General features: G+C 44.0%; 1 pseudogene; it reads left to right on the plus strand.

Annotated features, from left to right (window-relative positions):
- The first annotated feature begins 9,536 nt into the window (after positions 1 to 9,536).
- Positions 9,537 to 10,305, plus strand: LOC147623525 ((S)-8-oxocitronellyl enol synthase CYC2 pseudogene; annotated as a pseudogene).
- The last annotated feature ends 14,037 nt before the right edge of the window (positions 10,306 to 24,342 follow it).

The following is a 24,342-nucleotide window of genomic DNA, read 5'->3' on the forward strand; positions in this document are numbered from 1 at the left end:
TTGAATCTCTCCCTCTCAATTGCGCCGCTTCCCTTACAGTCTGTCACCCCCTCACACATTAAAGAGTCCATGGATCGCGCTCAGGCAAGAGAAGGAGTTGCTTTCCCTCTACTGCCACATGATGGGTCTTACCTTCCAATAATAGATGGTAGATGTTTTTTCCCTTATTTCTTAAAAAACCCCACCTATTTTCATGTGAATCCCTTGCCTTCCTCTTGTGGGCCTCTCTCTCCTCTCCTTTGCCCATGTGGAGGGGTTTCACTTGTCCTTTATCTTGTACATATTTGTTAAATTTAAAGTTTTTATTCTAGAACCTCTAAAAATTTGTATGTATTTGTATCTTTAAATTTTAAATTTGGAGGTATTTTTCAAAATTTGAAGGTGCAATTACACTAAATCCTGTTTTTTGTTAACACTATCTATGCAATGTGCTCCTCTCTCTCTCTCTCTCTCTCTCTCTCTCTCTCTCTCTCTCTCTCTCTCTCTCTCTCTCTCTCTCTCTCTCTCTCTCTCTCTCTCTCTCTGCCCAGGTTCGAGAAAAGAGAGGTTCATATTAGCCTAGAACTTGTTCACGTTCTAGAAATCCGGCTCAAATTAAAGGGAGAAGGAAAAACGCATTTTCAAAAATGTTGAAATATAGTTATAAGTGGATAGATTTATGAATAAAATACCTCTTCAAATTCACTATATCCATCTTAAGAAGGATTCACGTATGGTTTAGTAAAATATATTTCCTGAATGGAGCTCTAGGGCCTGCCCTGCTCAAGCTATTATTACACTTAAAGAGTGTGTGTATTGATTATGTGTGCGTACGCATGCGTGTGTGTCTCATGATTCAAATCTTTTTGTGCACACACTTGGGAGTGTGTATGTCGACTTAGTGTGTGTGCATGCGCATGTGGGAGCGCATGTATGCATATGTGTCTTTGTGTACATGCATATGTGAATGTGCCTATGAGTGTGTGTGTGTGTGTGTGTGTGTGTGTGTGTGTGTGTGTGTGTGTGTGTGTGCTCGTGTACACATGTATCAACATGTGCACTTTTGTGTGCGAGTGTGTGTGTACATATATATTTAATTGTGTGTGCATGCACGAACACACACACTCACATATGCACACACACACACACACACACATATATGTATGTATATGTATATATACATACATACATACATATATATATATTATGTACATATATATATATACATACATACATACATACATATATTATGTACATATATATTTAATTGAAATTGAATTTAGAAAGTTTGGTGTGTACATAGATATACTTAGCATATATAGTTAAATAATGTGAATTGAATTAATTTGATTTGATTTGAATTAATTTGAATTGAATTAAATTTGATTTTAATTTTATATAATTAAAAAAAATAAGTAAACTATCTAAATTCTATTTAAGTTAAAATAAATTTAAATAATTTAAATTAAATTAATACAAAGCTAAACTAAATTGAATTTCAATAAAAATAAATTTAAAGTTAGTCTCTCTCTCTCTCCTCCCCGGCATCTCTCTCTCTCTCTCTCTCTCTCTCTCTCTCTCTCTCTCAACATCCACCATCTCTTTTTATCTCTCACCATCTACCATCTCTCTCTCTCTAGTCTCTCTCTACCTAGGCCCTAGCATGTGTCTCTCTCTACCTACCTACTAGCAGGTCTCTCAACCCCCTCTCTCTCTCTCTCTCTCTCTCTCTCTCTCTCTCTCTCTCTCTCTCTCTCTCTATGTGCCTGGAAAAGAGAAAGTAGAAGCACCTACCGAAGAAGGAGTTGCACCAACTTCCATTGTAGTAGTTGCCGGTCCAACCGTCGTAGGAGATATAGGATCCATAGTATCTTCAAGTTTGCCTTTGTCTTTTGGAGTAGAGGACTTCCGAGATCCCATAGGGAGTGGAGGGTGGGAAAACACAAGAGAAGAAGTGTCGTACCTCCAACGTAGCCACCCAATAGATGGGCTGTCCACCAAGGAAGTATCTCCAAAATATGCACAAAGATAGTGCAAAAACGCAGCCACAAAATGCAGCCGATATATGAAACAATAGACTCCGTAGAAACCACCAAAAGAGGGCTGAGAATGTAGCCTTAGGTAGAAGGAGTATGGAGGAGTTGATTGTCCACAAAAACGCAAACACAAAGTGTATAGCAAAGTGGAATTTTCAGCCGGTAGAAAGGTGTAGAAAAGAGGATGAATATGTACCTCAAAACACCATGAAGAGGGCTGAAGTTGATGAGAAAAACGCAGCCAAGAAATCTCTCCACAAGAAGCCTCCAAAAAAACGCTACCGCATGTAGAGAAAACTAGTGACAATGTTTTCACCGCAAGTAGAGTTATAGGACTCGGATTGAAGTGCTTTAAAAACACACTTGTAGAGGATGGTAAGGGGCTAGTTTGAAGCCTCTTGCATCATTGAATGAGTGCAAGGATGATGAGTAAGGGCTTCTGCAAAAAACGCAAGCAGAAATTCTGCATGTAGGCAATCTGCGAAGAATAACTCAAAAACGGTGAGGAATTTGCGAAAACTTTCTTCTGCAAAGTTGTAGACCATGATGATTCCAATAGGTTTCATGGGCACAATCCTCAAAAACACATCCGTTTAGCAGATAATCAAGCATGTAAGAGCTTCTGTAAAAAACGCAAGCAGAAATTCTGCATGCAAGCAGTCTGCGAAGAATAACTCAAAAACGGTGAGGAATTTGCGAAAACTTTCTTCTACAAAGTTGTAGACCACGATGATTCCAGTAGATCACGTGGGAACAATCCTCAAAAATGCATCCGTTTAGCAGATAATCAAGAATGAAAAAACGTAATTGAAAGCGGGGTTGTTGAAGAGGACTAGAGCTAGAGAGGAAGAAGGATAAGGAGACTCTATGTGCACCACCACCTTGCTCTTGATACTATGTGAGAAAGAAGAGATGAGAGAAGAGACAATGTACTCAAGAACTCATCAATGAACCACTATCCAACTTCATTAGAAATGAACTACAATGCCTCATATATATAGGAAAGTTCCTCCACCCTTTCCTCCACCCAAAAAGTGTGTAAATAGAAAAAAATGGAAATGAATGCTATAAATCCCAAAAATGCCTAGAGGCTAAAGAGTGTGCCACTAGTGTGACACCATCTGGAGATGACACCTATCCAACAGGTTTGTGCAAGACCATATTCGATAATCATCATCGATTTCTCCCGTCAAATCATCCTAAATATGTTGCTAGTTAGAGTAACATTCCTCCACAAACACTTCGTGCAAAAGATTGGAAGCGTATTTGGGAGTCTACAAATGTTCTTCCTCCAGATGGCATGAACAGGTACAGTAATGTTTTTTCAATCTTGTTTTGTGTAGTCTCTAATTGGATTAAAGATCACATAGAGCAATCCCTTGTGTAGGTACTCCATTTTTTTCGGCTACTATATTGGACCCATCTTAAGATCAACCATCTTCTTGATCCCATGCACATCTTCAAGAATGTGGGATCTGGTATTTGGGAACATGTTATTGGTAAACGAGATAATGTTAGCGTACGGGAGGACTTACGGGTCGCAGGACGTATGCGTCAAGCTTGGCCACGAGAGGAGGGTGGGGAGGTTCATCTTCCGCCTACACCATGGATTATATCACAGAAAGAGGAGAAGCAGGTAAAGCAGGCCATCACCACTTTTGCATACGCCCATTGGATGTATGAGATCATTGAAGGGAGCCTTTACAACCACTAATAAGAAAAGAGGCGTTGAGCAACTATATGGGTTGAAGTCCCACGATTGGCACAAGATGCTCCATGTAAGTGTTTTCCAAGTCTTGTACGTTGAAACAAGAGTTTGAAAAAATGTATTTATATGATGGGCGAGCTTGTGAGGTATGTAAAACCCATGTCAGATCACCCTTCATTATACCTTGCAAAATGAACATACATGAGGTATAACGTACTATTCATTTATTTTTCAGATATGTTAGTTCCAAAGTAATTGATCTAGCCACGTTGGATGATGCGCGTGGCAGTGGAGGTGATTTGTTTGGTAGAGGAGACTTTTTCGCGAACCATTCTCACAAGTCAACTACATCTCATTGTGCATTTAGTGGACGAAATTGCTTTATGTGGAACTGTGCATGCACGTTGGATGTTCTTCCTAGAGCGCTTCATGAAGACCTTAAAAGACTTTGTGAGGCAAAGTGCAAGGCCCGAAGGAAGCATGGCCGAGGGTTGGTTGACAAGAGTCTCTTGTATTATATTTCAGAATTTCTTGGTTAGGTACAAAGTAAAGTAATTGACAGAACATTGATTGATGATCTCAATTTCACTTGCATCCTTAATAGTGATGTGATGAGCAGATGGGTTACAAGATATGAGGATGCAAAGACAAAAAGGCAAGCAGAAAGAGCTCTCTTTCGGAGGCAACATGGCTCTCGTAAGGCGTACCCTAAGCATCTAGCAACACTTCCAAATGATATCCATGTTGATTGGTTGCATGAGAAAATGGAGAGAGTAGAGAGCGGCGAGGGGCTGCATATCAGGCGGAAGAATGGGAGTATGCACGAGGATGCATGTTAAAGGTACATAGAACTAATGTTTTGCATTAGTTGTAAGTGATTTGCTTTTAATATTTATTCACATTGCTTACACAAATATTGCTTCTATTTTGGTCCAATGCACTATGTTCAATGCTATATGGTGTGAAGGCAAGCATTTTCGAACACAAAGAATTGATGAAAAGAGGAATACACAAGATTGCAGTGTCATTAGTAGCTTTGAGGGAGCCAATGGAAAAATGGATGATTATTGTGGCACAATCCAAGACATATTTAGGCTTGACTTTCGTCGCTTCTTTGGTATGTTTTGGATGTCAAATGGCAAATGAACGTGGTGGAAAAAGGGCCTAATGTAACGATAAAATGCCATGCAAGTGGCTATGTAACTATTGACTCTACAAAGTTTTGGAAAACAAAGAAAGATAGGCTCGTATTGCCACAACAATGTGAGCAGGTATGCATTTTTTTACTAACGTGTTTCATGTACATATATATCTAAGCTCGCGTACCCCTTGACTTTTGATATGCTAATTAATTATTGCAGTATGTGTATTTGAGTAGGTTATCTATCTGCCAATGGTGCATGACATTAAATGGTGGTACGTCATCCCTATTGCACCACGTTCCAAAGTGATGTATAATACATTCACTGATATGGAGCATATGGAGGATGTAGCAAGCCGCAATGAAGATGATGTCGAACATGCCAATGAAGAAGTTGTGATCGATGATCAAGAAATAAGAGATGATCATGATAATGAGGATGAGCATGCCATTTCTCATGATTATGAGGATGACCCTACCATTGAGGATGATGGTGATGTTGATGAGGATAATCAGGGCATCGATACCATTATCAATGGACATAATATCGATAGTGGAATAAATTTAATCGTAGCCTTACAAATTGATCAAATGGATATTGATGTTGATCGTTTGGTAAGGATGGATCTTATTGAAGATGAGATCGAACCCTAACCAATCCATCACTGTATTATTCTAAATTGATGACATTTCTATTGTATATGTTGTCTTTTAATTATCATCTCATGATTTATTTTTGAATACATTACATTGTTGTAAATGCATATAGTGGGATTGTGTAATGATATATACTATAATGTACAATGAGATGGTTTAAAGAAAATGGTTTTTAATTTTGTAAAGGAATGGAGTTTTTCTTAATAAAGTTCTCTGTTATCACGTGTAATAAGACGTGTATAATTGCGTGTATATACACGTGCTGGTACACGCGTTTTTGAAACCAGTATACATGCGAATTTAGATGCCAATATACACGAGTTTTTGAAACCAGTATACACACGAATGTAGATGCCAATATACACACGCCCGATACTACTCATATACATTCGCGACCGTACACGCGCCTGTAACTTATCGTGTGTATCGAATGCATGTATGGCAGCAGTGTCTTGTAGTGACACCGAGTCCTTTTTGAGCCGACTCGCTCACAGCGGAACCACTGAGTAGCGCCCTTTTTTTAGCATTCTTCAAATGTTGTCGTTGATGCCTGCTTTCTTCTTGCAGTGCATTGCATTAATTCTATCGTGCGCACGACTTCTTGCTCCAACCTCCGTTTCTTGCTGCCTCTTCATGGTGCCTCCGAACATTACCACTTCCTTAGCACAATATGCAAGTTCCACTCTGCTCGGCACTTTGACTTCTTCTTGGAGTGGCCTCCTCATTGCCACAGCCAGATCTCTCTATTGAGCTACTCAGGTCATCGTCTTCTTCACATTGTTATTTGCTGCTATGCTGCCCATGCTGTAGATCCACACACTATTGTTGCTTCGTTGCTCTACCACCTGTTATATGCCAACTGAGCTATTGCATCACTTACTAATGTGTGCTACTACAATGCTGCTGATATGCTTGCTCTAGTCTCTTTTCTTGCTTGCTCTATTGGCTACTGTTGAAGGTATTCTCTAACATAACATCTGTAAGGTCAACATCTATTGTGTTGAACTTTCTCTCTCATGTGCTCTACACAAGCATCCATTTCTGGCCCGTCTTTGCTAGCGTGTCATCAGTGTTGCATCTTCAGTCTTCCATGCCATATTCTTCTAATATCTTTGTGAGCTCTCCACCATTGAGCTTCACATGCAGCTTCTCATTGCTACAAATCTTTGCCTCTGTAATGAACCTCCTTCCAAGGTTCCACCATAGCCATTGACATGGCCATTGTAAGCTTTAAACTAAGCTTCACTACTTGCATGCCTTCTTTCTTGACAAGCATGCATCCAAGGGTGTTTCCTTCAAAGCTTCTCCATATAGAAGAAGCGATAGGTGCAAACAATGTGAAAGCTACTGAGGCTTCCACCCAAATACCCATCTTCCATGAGCATCATATTCAAGCTTCACCTCTCCCGATGAGTTTAATATTGGACTGTATTTTCAGCCCTTACGTACTTGCCCATTTGGACAAGTGTGCACCTCATAATACTCTTTGCTCTCACTGGCAAAGAACCATGGGATCCAAATATCCCTTAAATCAGCAACCCTTTAATATTAGACTGTATTTTCAGCCCTTACGTACTTGCCCATTTGGACAAGTGTGCACCTCATAATACTCTTTGCTCTCACTGGCAAAGAACCATGGGATCCAAATATCCCTTAAATCAGCAACCCTTCTCTAAATTGAGCATTCTTCCATGCTCAAACCAAAAATTAATGAGGCAAAATCCAAAATACCTTCACAAATCTTTTCTTGGTAGCTTCTCCTTGTTGACACCGAAGACTCAATAGCCTTCATACTTGCTGAAATCTCCATTTTCGGCTTCCATGATGACGAGCAGGCTCTTCATGTTGCAAAAGTCCCATTTGAAACTCTCTTGGGCAGCTTCTATGCAACCTCCTTGTTGCAAATCTCCTCTCAAATCCTCACAAATGCAAATCCAAATGATAATATGAGTGCATAATTTATTTTTTTTCATAATAACTGAAAATGATGCTTAATCATATGAACACATAACCAAGAAAAACTATACATAAATATCCACCATGACCAAGAGCCCACCCAAGCTTTGATACCATGTTAACAATCCTAAAATGGAATTGATCATGGTGATAGACAATGATTAAGCAACATAATTAAGGTGGATTAAACCACACTAGAAACTCCATGAGAGAGAGAGGGAGATTGCACACTCAACAGTCAATTCTATTCTATTGCATATCTCAAGTGAACCATACAATGATATAGGCTTTCTAGCCTTATCCCACTTTACACACTATCATCCATGTGGCACTCCCTTTTTTACTCTTTTGGTCAACACCATTCAATATTACATGTGGCATTCCTATCTCACCACAATATCTTGTACCTCTAGGGTGCTTTCCCACATACACACAACACCGCGATTACATCTCTCAACACTGTACGTTATGTAGTGTGTATATATTAATAATTATATATATGACGTATGTAGTATGTACTATATTAGTATGCAAGAAATTGTATGACATGCAACTTGCAAGTTGTAAGGACACCCACTACGTAGTACCTACTCACGTGGGCAAAGAGTGACACGCCCTTTGGGATCTGGGCGGCAGGGTCAACGTCATGATGGTTAGACCTACTACTGTCCACCACGACTCCACATTGGAACTTACCTACTACGATTGACATCTTCTAAATCCTAATAATCAATGATATCAATCTTCTTTGAAGGTCTTGGACTGGAGTCTTGGGCTTGAACTTTGAAGCCTACGTCTAATCACTTCTCTTGAGTTTGACTCGTCACTCTCTCCCCCTCTCTGGAGTCCTCTCCCCTCACCCTGCCTGTGCTCTTCTTTGAGTAGGACTCACGAGAGTCTCAACCATGCATGCACCGTGCCCACAGAGAGAATAGGCATGGACTGTGGACGGTGGTGACCCTCGAGACGGGTGTTATGACAGTTATCAAATTTGGTAATAAAAGTAGCTTTTGGATTTTTTTTCTTTGAGTATTTAGGGACATATTCAATAGTTGTATTGATGCTTAACTTAAGTTATTTTTAGCTATTAATTGATACACGAAAGAATAAAAAGCAAGGAACACTTCTTGCATGGGCTAGTGTTGATTCCAATAAGATTTCTTTGAAGAAATCCAAAACAAATCATTTGACCGATGATGTGCATGCTGTATCCTCAAGTAGTTGTTCATTACAGGATCTTTCTACTCTATTACATGAAGAAAGGCTTGCATTAAAAAGGTAAATGAGATAAAGGATCTAACATTATTTAGAAGTATTTACTTGATTCCAAAAAAAGGTAAATGAGATAAAGGATCTAACATTATTTAGAAGTACTTACTTGATTCCAAAAAAAATCTTTCTTTTTCAAAATTTTCCTGAGATTATTTCTCTTATGCAAGATTGCTTGGTTCCTTGTACAATATCATTGTATAATGACGATAAAGTAATGGTTTTTTGTATGGCTAACTATTTAATGGACTTTATATATGGAAAAATGTTGCTTCTAGTTCTTGGTTTGGAGTTATGATAGATGAATCAACACATATATCTTGACTCATGGCCATATGGTGATTTATTTATCATACCTTCAAAATAATTGTGTCCCTAAGATGAGCTTTTTATGGTATTGTGCGAATATACTATGCAACATCAAAATCTCTATCAATGGAGTTGGAAAAAAAATGCAAACTTCATTTTCATTCCACTTGTGAAAGGTAAAATGCCTAAGTCTTCTAAATGAAGACGTTTAAATGTCTCTTTACTCAACCGCATGGCACTCCATGATCCACCCGAGTTCAAGTCCCACCATTGGTCGTATATGCCCTTGAGTTGCATTCTACCCCGACGTTAATACCCCTCTCTCTCTCTCTCTCCGTGGCCCCTCCCACAAACAGAGCCTAGGAGGCTATCCATGGCTTTGGAGAAGTTTTTTTTTTCCCAGTAAAGATTAGTTGAGCATTTTCGAGCACCGAGCGTTACATGGAGAGGCCAGCTACACGGAGGAAGAGAACATTGCAGCATGCTGCGTAACACCCTGGACCCCCTCCTGCCCAACGCCAAGGGCTTGCAACACGTGTGCTTGCAGACGGGACCGGGATCGCATTACACGTGGTCGGTCTTCGTCGGCCAGATCAGCATGCCAGTATTCCACGAGGCTGGCCGAGTCCAACTTCTACTACGCCCAAGGTGGCTGGCAGCAGCAGCAGGGCGTTGACGTGGTCGGAATCATCTTCGGCGTCTCGCCCAACGCAATCCTCAACGCATCGCTGGCTTTGGCCGCGTATGCCTGCATCTACAAGCACGACGGCTCTCCCTTTGTTTTCCCGGGCAGCCTACGATGCTGGGAGTCCCACGTCGAGGCCTCGGATGCCGACCTTGTGGCGGAACAAGAGATTTGGGCGGCCACGAATGATGCTGGTAAGAACGAAGCCCTCAACATCGCCAATGGAGACACCGTCACGTGGAAGACCCTTTGGCCGGCCATTGCCCGGAGCTTCGACCTCGAGCTGGCCACCTACACAGGCGAGTCCCGGAGCTTGGTGGAGATCATGCACAGCAAAGCACACGTGTGGGAGGGCATTGTCTCCAAGTTCGGTCTGCATCCCACACGATGGGAAGATCTCGTGCTTGTATGGTGGTTCCTTGACCTGGTCTTTAACAAGCTTCCACCGTATAGAACGAGCATGGCCAAGAGTGCCAAGCTGGGCTTCCTTGGCTCTCGAGACACCAAAGCCTCCTTGCTGGCCAGCTTCGAAAACATGAAGAAGATGGCGCGGCTCATTCCATGACAGCCATGAAATACTTCGATTTCCGTCCTTGGGAACAAAGGTCATCTAACTTGGCTTAGAATCACGATGTTATGATCCATTTCTTTGACTAAATATCTTTATACATACATCAAACATGTCTCACTTGATCGATCATAGCGATTAACGAATTTTCTTTTCTGCTACATTAGTATCTCCCAGCCAATGACAATAACTGTTTCTTTAAGTTTATGCAACATTAGGTCTTATTCAAATTAAAGTCTTTTTGAAAGTGCACAGGCAGAAAAAAGAATGTGAATATAAATTTATAGTGATATCGTCACAAGAGTGCGCAAGGAAAAAAAAAAAGGGATGCGGTTATAATTCGCTAGTGATAATGTCACAAGAAGGATATTAAAGGAAAGTACCTTCTTATACTGATGTAGATAGCTTTTGATGAGATCAATGCAACATGCGTATTTGATATAATTTGAGGCTTTTATTGGTTCAGAGTCTATTTGGTGCCATAAACAGCACCTATCCTGCTCCTACAAAGGTTTTATCTCGAGTTTTTGTGGATAGCCCCTCTCCTACTCTACGTAAGCATAGATGGTGTTGTGGTTTGTTAAGGTATGAGAGATTGTGTTAGAACTGGTTAGGGAGCAGCCATAGCTACTGTAGGTGCATAGGAACAAGAGATGATTTACAAGTGGAGGTGACGCTTAATATAGAAGGGATGAGTGGGGCTGTTAGTTACAACTGATGTAACCGGTGACTAGGTGGTTCGGTGCATGGGTCTTTATGCATGTGTGCATGTACATACATGTGTGGTGTAAACCATACTCAACACGCCCCCGTCTAAAACCGAGCAGTGTGGTTTTGCAAGGAATGCATATGAGAATGCATGTATGCTATAAGTTTGTACAAGTATGCATGATGTCTATGCACTAGTGAGTTATATGCTTCAGCCCGGATCAAATGTGGCTTTAATGTACCGGCCACTCTAACGCGCCCACCATCGCGTGAAGATGAAGTTCCTCATCGGAGGAGCGAAGCTCGTGCTTGGCGTGCCCCACGGTCTTCTTCGAGCATCCTTTCCTCTTCTTACAAGACGGGGAATCCATGGCAACACTTCTCCAGTAAAGTAGTGCTAGCCAGAGAACACACCAGCAGCTACAACATTGATGTGTTTTTGTAGAGGATGATAGCGGCGCTCGGGATGTTGATGGAGGTAGTCTAAGGAACAAAAAACAATGGACACCACCAAGGATGGAGTGAGAACCCGAAGATTAAGTGGGTTGGAGTATCAAAGCATGCGAGGGAACTTACCTTTGAAAGGGTTTGGAGAGGTTAAGCATTGCAGGTGGTGGTGGTGGTGGTGCTGAAACAGAGGTAGAGGGCTGTAGTAAAAGTGAGTGTGCAGAGTACGAGCGTGGAGATGAGAAAAGTCCCACCGTCCATGAAGAATTGTGCCCAGGTGTGTGAGTTGCTGGCTGTACCAAGACCAGCATGGGCATCACTAAAAAGTATTTGATTTGCAGAAAGAGGGTAAGCTGCATTTTTGACACGCATGTCTGCATGCATGCCTTTGAGCTAGGCATGATTAGCTGCATCTGTGGCAGCAAGGAAGAGGCTCTTGCGTTTCACCTCATTCGAAGAAGTCTGACTCCTCAGGGGACAAAGGGAAACAAAGTACAGGGATGCATGGGACAGCAGAAGGGAGGCCAAATACACTGATTGGAGCAGCATCAGTTTGAAGGAGCACGCAGCCGATGATGTCGATATAGTGGCTGGTGGTTGTTGGAGCGGCCTGTAATGACACCATGTAAAAGCCCCTGCTGTGAGGGCTTTCCCCTGTGATAGCAGGGGCTGGACAACTTTCGACATGGGTTGGCTGCAGGAGAGGCATCAAGGGAACATGCTGCAAATAGAAGAAAGCCCGTGTGTAGGGCCTTAGAAAAACCACATCCGATGGGCAGAAGTGTGTTGCTGGAGTAGGGAAAGGCCAGCAAGACGCCTTTCCCGGTAGGAAACCCACCGAGCCGTGGCAGCCGCGAGCTGGTTTTTGACTGGGAAAGGCCTCTGGCTGGCCTTTCCCGGCTGTGATGGACGGGCGTCATCACAGTGGGGATCTGCACCGTTGATTTGAGGAGCTTAAATTTCAGAATCTGAATCCGCTGCACGTGCCATCCCTTCTCACTGCCGAGGTGTCCACACCAAGAAGCACGAGCTGTCGCCATCCCTTTCCGCCTGCTGATGTGTACGACTGAGCATTACACGACATCTACCTCCCCTTTCCATGATGGCCGGAGGCCCTCATCTCTAAATCACACGGTGCATTTAAGAGGGGGTTCAAGTTGTTGAGGGGGCCCGATTTTGGGCGGGGCCAATCCGGGCCGTTGGATCCCCGAAAGTAAACTAGGGCCGAAGAAAAACTCGGCCTATGAAGTAAACTAGGGATCTTAGTTTACTTCGTAGGCCGAGTTTTTATTTTTGAAAAACTCGGCCTGTGAAGTAAACTAGGATCCCTAGTTTACTTCATAGGCCAAGTTTTTTTTGTGATGTCCGCACTTGGCCTCTGAAGTAAACTAAGATCCTTCACCTCCCCTAGTTTATAAAAGATCTAGGGCCACCCCACAGTAAAGTCCGGGGCTTGCCAAATTGCCTAGTTTACTCCAGTTCCCGAGTTTGCACTTATAATTTTTTTGCCTAAGTCTCAAATTGCAAAAGAATGGATTTGAACCCACGACGTGCCGCTAGGGAGGCCATAGTCTTACCATTAGGCTATAATTTCTACTAGCTAGTGTGTTCGGCCTTTATTAATATATGTGCGCGGCAGCCCTAGTTTACTTTCGGACCCTAGTTTACTTTCGGGGATCCGACGGCCCGGATCGGCCCCGTCCAAAATCGGGCCCCCTCAGCCATCGATCCCACTTCAACCCCCTCTTAAATGCATCGTGCCTTTTAGACACGAGGCCGGGAGGCCGTTCTAGTTGGAAAGAGGCTCGTGGCCTCCGCCGGTCACCCAGGAAAGGCCTCCCGATGGCCTTTCCCTAAGGACGGGGGGAGCGAGAGATAGGCAGCTGATGGACTGGATTTCGACATTTCAGATTCTGCCTCTGACAATGATAGGCAACTACAGCCGATTCTGACCACTCAGCATTGCAGACGTTAAAGAATTCGGCACGCTGATGTGTCATGATCATGACGGTTATAGGGTTGCATTCCGTGAAATAATGCAAGCTGATTTGATGGCTGGGATCGATCTTCTCACGACCCCATCCTTGACGGTGGATTGAACCCACACTAACCCACACTTGAAGATCAGGCTGCATACAGACCTTCAAAAGCAGAAGTGAGAAAGGCCTCATCAGTTAGAAAGTACAGAACCATATTTAGTATAGAAGGGATGAGTGGGGGTGTTAGTTACAACTGATGTAACCGGTGACTAGGTGGTTATGTGCATGGGTGTGTATGCATACATGTGTGGTGTAAACCATACTTCAACAGTGGAAAAGAGTGTAATAATTCTTTCTATTTGTTATGATCCTTGGTGTTAGGCTTCATCTTCCAACACTGGTAAAGAGTGTGTTTTGTTGTAATAATTCTTTCTATTTGTTATGATCCTTGGTGCTAGGCTTCATTATGGTTGAGTCTACCTTGTATCTCTGGAGCTCTGATAGAAACTCACTACTACACGGACCTTTGTATGAATGTATGCTGTGTGGGGTGTGTGTGTGTGGGAGCATATATTGATACCAAGTTCTACACCCACTATTGGGCATTGATGACGTTAGTGGGGATGTCGTTGTTCTTGGATTCATCTAGGTAAATCTTTATGCTGTATTAGTGGACATGCAAATTTCATATTGTGAAGTTTTCGTCCAAGTTGCAGCCAGTTGATAGTGTTAATTCTTTCTATCTTTAGTGGTGTATATGCCCTATCAACTACCTTTTTGTTGGAATAATTATTTCTATTTGTTATGATCCTTGGTGCTAGGCTTCATTATGATTGAGTCTGCCCTGTATCTCCAGAGCTCTGACATAAACTTAGTACACAGACCTTTGTATGCATGTATGCTGTGTGCGTGCGTGGAGGGTGTGTGTGTGGGAGCATATATTGATACCAAGTTCTACACCCACTATTGGGCACTAATGACGTTAGTGGGGATGTCGTAGTATCTAGTCCATAGGCTATGCATAATGGAGTTGATGGTTTATTGTCTTGTGGATGACTACTATGAGGTTATAAATTGCACTTTCTTATAAGGTGAATTTGGGTATGTTCTTGGATTCATCTAGGTATATGTGTTTTGTGTGTGTGTGTGTGTGTGTGTGTGTGTGTGTGAGAGAGAGAGAGAGAGAGAGAGAGAGAATATGAGAATCTTATAAAGGACAAACCCTCCTGGAATAATCATTTACACAATTTTCGCTTGTAGAGCTGACAGAATTTGACTATGACTTTGGACTTGATGTGCTCTTACAAATCTTTCTTAACCACTATTATGCCATTATTACTGATCATCTGTTGTAAATCTTCCTTTATCTCTTCTTTCACCTATGTGAATCCCATCTCTTGGTGATAACTTCCTATGTAAGTAGAGTCTCTTGAAGTGCTCTTGCAAATCTTTCTTGACCACTATTTTGCCATTATTACTGATCATGTGTCGTAAATCTTCCTTCATCTCTTCTTTCACCTATGTGAATCCCATCTCTTGGTGATAACTTCATATGTAAGTAGAGTCTCGGTGATAGATTTTGCTTATTCTCTCCAATGTTCCTAGGCTATCTTCAAGTTTATGAGCACACCCTTTAACAACATAATTTGCTGCATAAGATACGCGGTCAGCTCTTTCAAATAAGTCATAGGTTACCATGGTGTAGTCAAAGGTCCCACAAAGTGAGTTTCTTTGGCATCTTTGTTTCCTTTTGACTTGCCCAAACACACTTTTTCTTAAAATTGAGTTCAGAAGAGGGATAACTATTGTGAGGACCTTTGTAGATTCCATGAGCCAGAGAGGAGGAGGAATTGTTGGCCTTGGAAGCCAAAATGACCCCATGCTTCATCTCCTTGTTGATATGATGGGGGATGATTGGCCTGTTGCTCTTGTTGTCTTTCTCGCAGAGCTTCACCCGGCGTAGCTAGAGTTTGCAATGAGGACGTTGACCACTCTACTCCTTAGATGTGTTGGGTGTTAGACATTATGGTTTGCATGCACTCGTACATGTATCACATTCACACCATTCATGTTAGGCGTTGCTAAAACCCTTGTAACTACTTTGTCCTTCTTAATAAGGCCTCACTCCGGTATCAATTCACTCATACATAAGCGCTTTAATACATCTTGGCATTAATACCCGATCCTTCCGTGTGTTCTGTGGCCTGTGCCTCACAAGGCAGTGGCCCTTGCCCTTCTCGCCACTGCGTGCTCCTCAGCCATGAGGTACCTACACATCGTATTTTCTTACATGGTATCGGACGTCAACTACCTTGGCCCCTATGGGTGCCCGTTCCCCTCCGCTGCTCTGCACGATGCCCACCTTGCTATGATACCCCTTGTGTTCCTTATTCTGTTGTAGGAAACACGAACGGTTCCATTATACCTCAGGCCCCATGGTGACTCTTGCTCCAATTGCAGCACATGCCTCCTCCCATGAAGGAAGGCCCGTATACACAGCATCAGTCCTTTCTGCAGCATCTGACTCTCTAGCCCCCTCCAATGAAGGGGCCCTTGGGGCCTTTTGTTTGTTTGTGCATTACCGGCCCCCTCAAAAACGATGGTGGGTACAACTTTTGCTCTTGGCTCTACCCTCACTCCAAATCATGGGGCCTCCTCCCACATAGGTGTGAGGGCAAAAGGATGAAAGGACCAGATGTACGAGAGATCAGAGCAAATCAACACAGCATGAAATGGGTGAGTGAGTTTATGTATGATGGTGAATGAAGTCATGTACAAGAGGCTCTCTAATGTGAGGTGACTTGGAGTAGAAAACCGCGAAGAAGCAAAGATGTGGTCGGAGCTAAAGCATGGTCAGTGACGAAGGCTTGCGTCGATGAGAGGCAAAAGGCACTCCGAGAGGAGGTGGTTGGTGTTGAAGGCTCGTGTCTGTGGATGCGGAGGCACTCCGAGGTGGTAGATATTTGTAGTGGGCAGCGTGTAACTATTCGGCCCTCCTAGCTCTATTTCACATGATGAAACCCATGCCTAGACACCATGCAGGTGGAAGAAGATATGGGGACAGGGTCCGTAAGGTTTGATTAAGAAAAAAGCACCATTCTTGGTTAAAAAGAAGGAAAAAGCAAAAGTCAAACAGGGTTGACTGCAAGCCAAGGACACCATTGGAAAGAGGAGACTAAGCTGGACCAAAAAGCTAAAAGGCACTTTCTCAAAAAGCAGCTCTATGGTATATTTTATTAATAAAAGTAAAAAGAGCAAAAGTAAAGGCAAAAAGGAAAAAGCAAAGCATAAAAAGATAAAGTAAAAGCACGATGGCTTTTTGGCAAAAAATAAGGTCCTTCCCAAGTATAAAAGAAGCTAGAGTCCTCTTGTATTGGGCATTAAGCTTGTGGAGAGCAAGGAGACTCTTATCTTCATCCACTTGCTGCTGTCGTCGCCACCCACCTCAGCCACCCTAGAGCTGCTGTTGTTGAGCTTGGCTCGGACCATCGCCTAGCTTAGCCACCCTAGAGCCGCCGTCACTCAGCGCAACCACCCCAGAGTCACCACCTAGCTCCGCCCGACCTGCGCTCCGCCTCCACCTGCCTCCGCTCAGCCACCGCCTCCACCTGCCTCCGCTCAGCCACACCGCCCATCTTTGGAAGCTTGAACTTGGACTTGAAGCTTGGGCATGAAGCTTGGACATAAACATGGAACATATAGCTTAGACATGGATCTTAGACATGAACATGGAACTTGGACATAGAGCTTGGACATGGAACATAGAGCTTTGACATGAACATGAAACTTGGACATGAACATGGAACTTGGACATGGAACATAGAGCTTAGACATGAAGTTTTGACATGACCATGGAACTTGGACATAGAGCTTAGACATGGAACACAGAGCTTAGACACGGAGCTTGGATTTTGGACTTGGATCTGAGTTTGGATCTAGACTTGGACTTGGGACTTGGATTTGGATTCCTTAGACTTGGATTCATTGGATTTGGTACTAGCCCGGTCAGAGATACTTCTATCCCGAGGCTCTATTGAAGACTCTCCTTGGCCACTGATGCAAGTCTAGATGACTAAAGGACTATACATATGCTGGCTGAGATGTAAGGGAATCCTCGTTGCCTGGAGATGCGTAGGATGCTACAAACTCAAGTTGTTTTCTGCTGAATACCTGAATATGCATTGGGGAAATAAGGCCATGCTTTTTATACTCCCCCTCAAATAGCAGTCGGCTGCCTCAAGAGGCTGTCGGCTGATGCATGAAGCCCCAAGACTGGGAAAAACCTAGTCGACTGCTGAAAGTACCCTTACGACTTGCTAAGTGCCAGTTGGCCAGCATTAAATGCTGGTCGGGCACTGCAAAACGAGTCAGGTGTCCTTTTGATGCTGGTCGGGCACTGCAATCGTCGATAGCTAGCCGACAGGCATTGCTATAGTCGGGTGCTATAGCAATGCCTGTCGGCTACTACCCCGACTATCAGGCAAAGGCCTTGGCTGCCTTTGCAACGCTAGCCAAAAGCTGAGGCTGCCTTGGGGCTGGCCCCCTTCTATGTGAATGCACCTAAAATGCTTTACATGCTACTACTGTTAAGGCTGACACATACATGCGCTACTACTGTTAAGGCTGACACATACATGCTCTTGAATGATGCTTTATCCAAGTGGCCTCTAAGGCTTAGAGACTAACCTACGTAGCTTGTGCCTGACTGTCCTTGGATTGAGGGCTCACAATGGGGTCACAACATATGACAAATAATCCTAGAAAAGGTTCTACTTCTGTACAAATGTTGCACTTGAAGATCATGCCAGTGTGTCACTGTGTATCCCAATGCAGGGTGCATGTGACATTCCCTCCTGCTTAACTTGGCGGCAGGTTGAGAGCTTCCAAGTAGTCCACCAACAACTAGGGGTACTCATGAAAGAATTCTTCATCGAGCCAAATTGCTTCATGGGTTCTGTGATCCTTAAACTTCTTATAGAATTGTCATATTCTTTGTACGAAAATCTGTGGAGGAGAATCTATTCTGGTGCTATAACTTCAGCCTCGTCAATCATATCTGGTTGTTGCTCTTCTGAGATATCCTGCAATGCTAGACCTACATATGGCTTCAACCAAGAAACATAAAAGACATTGTGCATAGTCCAACTTTTCGGCAACTTTAACTTTAAAGAGACATCACTTAACTTCTGAATGACTGGAAATGGGTCGAAACTTCAAAATGAGAGTTTAGGACAATGCTTGCCCACTTGCTTTAGCCATTGTTTCATGATGTGGAGATATACCCAATCTTCTCCTTAAAGTGGATATCTCGCCTAGATTTGTTGGCTTTCCAGCATAATTGTCATAGTACGAAAATACGATACGATACCGCACAGGAATTTTTGGTACAATATGAAATTTTGGGATACCGTACGATAAAATACGGTTTTTTTTAAATACACTTACAAACTATGGAGCTTCAAACTTGAATGTGAGGGAAGGTTGGGGGGGAGGAGTCTACAGTGCTAGAGGAACCAGAACATGGAGATGTGTCTCTCCCAGTTGGATCTCCCAATTGTCTCCCAAAAAAGAGCCCGCATAGGTAATGCGATACCAAAGGTCTCCTAGTGTAGCGTTTATGACTAAGGGACCGTCCTTGCACAAATACGGGCAATGCATCTAGGGTGATAGGTTTAGGTTAGGGACTCCTCTGTAGATCAAAATGGCTGTGTCCAAATCTTCTCCCTCGGTACATAACTTGAGGATATGACTATCTAGACTAGCTATACCAAGGATCTCCAAGTGATGTAGCAAGATTCTCTCATCCTACCAATCAAGTGCCCTTGCGAAGAGGTAGAGACTTCGTGAAGACGTCCGCCGCATTGTCCCCTGTTGAACAATAAAAAGAAGAAAGATGTCACCAGCCAAGATCTTTCGGGTTACGAGCAATAGCGATATAGCTCTATCGCACTGGATGACCGTGGGCTCCTCTATGGAAACTTAATCTCGCCAAAAGCAACCTCTGCAGCTACACAACCTCACAAGCAGCACCACAAGGAGCCCGGTACTCTGCCTCTGTAGACAATAGTTGGCTACCTCTTGCAGCTTGCTGCTCCATGAAACCGCTCCTGAGCCAAGGGAAAAACTGTAGACAATAAGGCAATAGTTGGCTACCTCTTGCAGCTTGCTGCTCCATGAAACCGCTCCTGAGCCAAGGGAAAAACTGTATCCTGACGTGGATCTCCTCACCAATCTGAGTCACTCCAACCTTGGAGTCGTACTCATTCCTTCGTGTCACCTCCAGCGGTGTAGAAGAGTCCAAGATCCTTCGTACCCCGCAAGATCCGCAATCCTGCGTCATGAGACTTCAACGACATCTGCATGAATGAGCTCAACAGCCCCACAGGAAAGCTCAAGTCCAATCTGGTGTTCAACAACCAGATCAATGAACCAACCAGCTTCTAGTACAGAGAGGCATCAACTGGCTCACAAGGATCATTCAATGTAAGCTTTGTGTTCGGGTTCATCGGTGACTTGATAGGCTTGCAGTTCTCCATCCCAAAGGCCTCAAGCAACTCATGAACATACTGCTGCTGCTGAGAGACAAAGAACCCCCTCTGGGTCAGCTAGATCTCCAATCCCAAGAAGAAGTAGAGTAAGCCTAAATCGGTCATCTCAAACTCCTTTGACAAGGCAGCCTTCGTCACTACAATGTGCTCCATATGACCACCGATGAGAATGAGGTCATCCACATAAAGGATAATCAACGTGACCATGTCGCCTTCCCGAAAGAGATATAGGTTGGGATCTGCAACCGATCTCTGAAATCCAATCCGTAGAAAGAAAGAATCAATCTTCTGATTCCAAGCCCTGGGAGCTTGCTTAAGAACATACAAGGCCTTCCGCAACCTGATCCCGGAACCTCAAAGCCTGGAGGCTTCTCAACACCTCCTCCTGCTGCTGCTGCAGGTTACCATTAAGGAACATAGATTTAACATCCATCTGATATACCGGTGTCACGTCGTGCATCCCGCACTTGGATGCCATGTAGACATTTCTGTACAAAAGGTGCAGGACCTGGGATGGTAAACTGGTCCCATGTGAGCCCAGTCCGGGAGGGACGAGTCAGTCATCAGGGATCCATCCCAATCGTCACTCATCACGGAGGTCAGGTGTGCATTGTCCTACACAGGAGTCCAAGGTCAGGTGTGCATTGTCGTGCACATGAAACAGTGCCAGTCCACGATGTGAGTCTCCCTCTAGAATGATGTTAGTGATTCTGTGTATCTAGTATGGTATTGGATGCCAGATCATTATGTAGGTAGTTAGGGTTTGCTTTTAGAGGAAAAGGGGCGAGCCCATAGGGCTACCCCGAGTCTTTGTGTTGGCATGGGGATAGTGTAAAACCACCCCCATGAGGGCTAGAAGGCCCTGGCTAACCCCACCAACCATGGAGGGGCTGTAGGACAGCCCTAAGGGCAACAGGCTAGGGGAAGCCTATAAGCTGTACAACCTAATTATGGCTATAAGGGCAAGTATGGGGCAGTCCATACAGGCTGCCCAGTCCCCAAACAGCCTAAAGACAGTGCCCAGCCCCCTAAGGAATCATGCGCATAGTGTCCAGCCACCATCAAGGGAAATGATGCGCAGATTTTATATGTTTTATTCAGCATTTAATGCTGATTTTACAGTCATGGGACATAATTAGTGCTGGCCGACTGCTGTTTATAGGTAGTATAAATAGGTGAGCCCATAATCCCATTGTGTTATCTCATATTTCACCAAGTGCTCAAGCAATCCAAGGGGCCAAGACAGCCAAGGGCTTGTAACGTCACAAAGGGGTGAAGGACTGAAGGTCAAGGGGGCAGGGATTTCTCAACCAAGAAAGGTCAAGTTTCTATATTTTCTTTTTAGATTTACATCATTCTAATAAAGCAAATACACCATCCGTGGTGGAGGCCCTATAGAGGGTATTTGGGACCCAATATTGTGTCCTCTCCTCTCTCCCTCTCTCTCTCTCTCTATTTTCTGCACATCTTCATTCAGTTTTGTGTGTTAATTCCGTCGCAAAAAGTGTGCTGATTTCTGAGTATTGAAGTTACCGATCTCCCCCGAAGCTTCTGCATGTTACAACCGGCCACCGCTAAGAAGAGGCAAGGGCAAGAACAGTCCAAATCATGGTCATCCTCACTGTCGATGCAAAGGTATCCTCATAGTCGATGCCAAGCCGCTGAGCATAACCCTTAGCCACCCACAAGTCTGGCTTTGTGTTTGTCCACCGACCCATATGACGTATACTTGGTCTTAAAGACCCACTTGACACCAATGACAGACTGTTTCAACGGCCTCGGTACCAACTCCCAAGTGTTATGCTTCTCAATGTCATCCAGTTCCACCTGCATGGCTGTCCTCCAAGGATCCTATGCAAGGGCTTCCTTGACGATGGAAGTGGGCTCTTTGTCCCGCATGATACGAGACATCAAAGCATAGTTTACCTATAAAAGCTTCACTGAATTACTTTTATCACGGACTCCGTGCGATCTTCAAGGTCTGTCCTTTATGGTCCATTCGGAGGGAAGCTCCATGACACCTAACTCCCAAGGGTGTCTACCAACCACCTGGGTAATCGAACAGAACGTGGAGCCTCCTGCTCTGCTGCGAGGGCTCATCTCCAACTGTGGGCTCAACCTCCTCAACTGATTGAGGTTGTCCAGCTAGAACAATGGACTGGGAATCATCATCATAATCTTCTGCATCTCCAAGAAGTGGCGGCTCATCAATAGTGGAAATCGGAACATGCTCATCAAAGACCACATCCCTGCTGACAACAACCTCCTTCCTCTTTGGATCGTACAACCTGTATCCCTTTGGAAAGAGAGTTATAACCCACAAAGATAAGCTTTTGGGACTTTGAGTCGAGCTTCCCCCTTTGCTTCTTTGGAATGTGAACATATGCATCGCTCCCAAACACACGGAAATGGGAGACATCAGGTTTTCTGCCAAAATATACCTCAAAGGGAGTCATGTTTGGTACTGAAGTCGTCGGAGAACGGTTGAGGATATGGATAGCTGGTCACTCTCTCCAAAGCAGACAAGGAAGATCACAATGCTCCAGCATCATCCTCACCATCTCGACCACAGTCGTGTTCTTATGTTCAACTACTCCATTATCTGACGACAAGCCTGTATTGGCCAGCTCCCGCTTGATGCCATGTTCCGCAAAAAAAATCTTGCGAAAGCATTGGAAGAAAATTCTCCTCCTTTGTCAGCCCGAAGAGTCTTCACCTGCAAGCTAGACTCTTTCTCCACCATCACATGCCACTCCTTGAACCGAGCAAAAGCTTGGTCCTTCTGTGAAAGGAAATAAACCCATGTGAATTTGGAACAATCATCAACAAAAGCAGCATAAAGTACAAAGAACCTCCCAAAGGATGTAGTCTGCATACGTCCACACAAGTCAGTGTATACCAACTCCAAAGGTTTCGAAGCCCACCTAGAAGCCTGCTTTGGAAAAGATTCCCTGTGTTTCTTACCACCACGAATGCAAGAACTATAGCGTCCTTTCCTGCTACCAACATCTGGCAAGCCAACCACCATCTGGTACTGGAAAGCTCGCCGTGGAAAGCTCGCCACAACATATCCACATTCAAGTGGCCAAATTGAAAGTGCCACAAGTCACCAATCTAAGAGCCTGTCAAAGAGGAGAGTGTGGAGAGTTTGTATATACCATTCTCCACGTAGCCTTCCCAAACTACCTGGCCAGTCTCGTGGTCCCGTAGAGCAACATGCATTGACAACAATAGATGAAAACCAAGTGTGGGGATGTAAAGAACACGAGAGGAATGCTTCCCCCCTCTGCCATTGGGAATGATCTCCATCCGGCCCTCACTGTGTATCGGTATGGTGGAATTGTCACCAATGAAAATGTGACCTGACTGTCGTTTCAGATCCTGAAAGAAGTCACGGGGAGGAGTCATGTGCCTGGAAGCACCACTATCAAGAATCCATTCTTGAGTATCCTTTGCGGTGAAGCCAACTGCCTCCTCACTCGAAGAAGATGAAGCATCCGTGTCCAACATCTCCAAGTGCACAAAGCCTGGAGTCTTTGCAGCTGAAGTTGAAGAATCAGCACTCTTCTCAGTCTGCTTGGGACACTTCCTCCAATAGTGGCCTTTCTTGCCACAATCATTACAGGTCCTCTCGGCCTTCAACTTCTCTCGGTTGGCTTTTTCTCAGAAGACTTCTCCGATGAAGCCTTCCCTTTGCCGTGGTTGTTGTTATTACGGCCTTTCGACCGTTGGCCAGTTAAGGCCTCAGAACCTCCGCCTTGTGGAGGGTTCGTGAATTGCTCTTCCTGGTCCAAGACCATGGTCCAAGACCATGGGCACAAGCTCCTCCCATGTGATGGTGTTGAGCTTGCCCCACTGGTAATCTAACAAAGAGTAAAAGGCTAAGTACTGAGAGGGAAAATGTGACAGCAACGCTATGGCCATATCCTTGGAGGATATCTCTTTCCCTGTCTGGAGAACTTCTTGCTGAAGAGCCTGCAGCTTGTTGATGTGCTCCTGTAAACAGCCGACAATAGCCTCTATTGCCCACAACCAGCAAACAGGGTCAGTCCACCAGCTCTCTCTGATCGGCCAATTAGCAGACTCATGTCGGCCAGCATACAAGGGAAAGCCGGGGGCAGTAGAGCAGTCAGACATCCCTCCACACCAAGAAAAAATGGGAAACAAATATGGGAACTGAGGAAAAATGGTGACACATCAAAACTGGGTAGGCACACAACACCATATTGGGGAATATGGGAATTTCTCACAAGTTTGGGACACGTGGTCAAAATTTTGGATTAACCATAACTTGAACACCACTAATCCAAAATGAGCGCTTTATAGCTCTTTAGATTCTATTTTTCAAGCGC

The sequence above is a fragment of the Cibotium barometz genome, chromosome 27 (assembly GCF_041138505.1).
Source record: "Cibotium barometz isolate CiBa-2024 chromosome 27, ASM4113850v1, whole genome shotgun sequence".
Taxonomy (NCBI): Eukaryota; Viridiplantae; Streptophyta; class Polypodiopsida; order Cyatheales; family Cibotiaceae; genus Cibotium; species Cibotium barometz.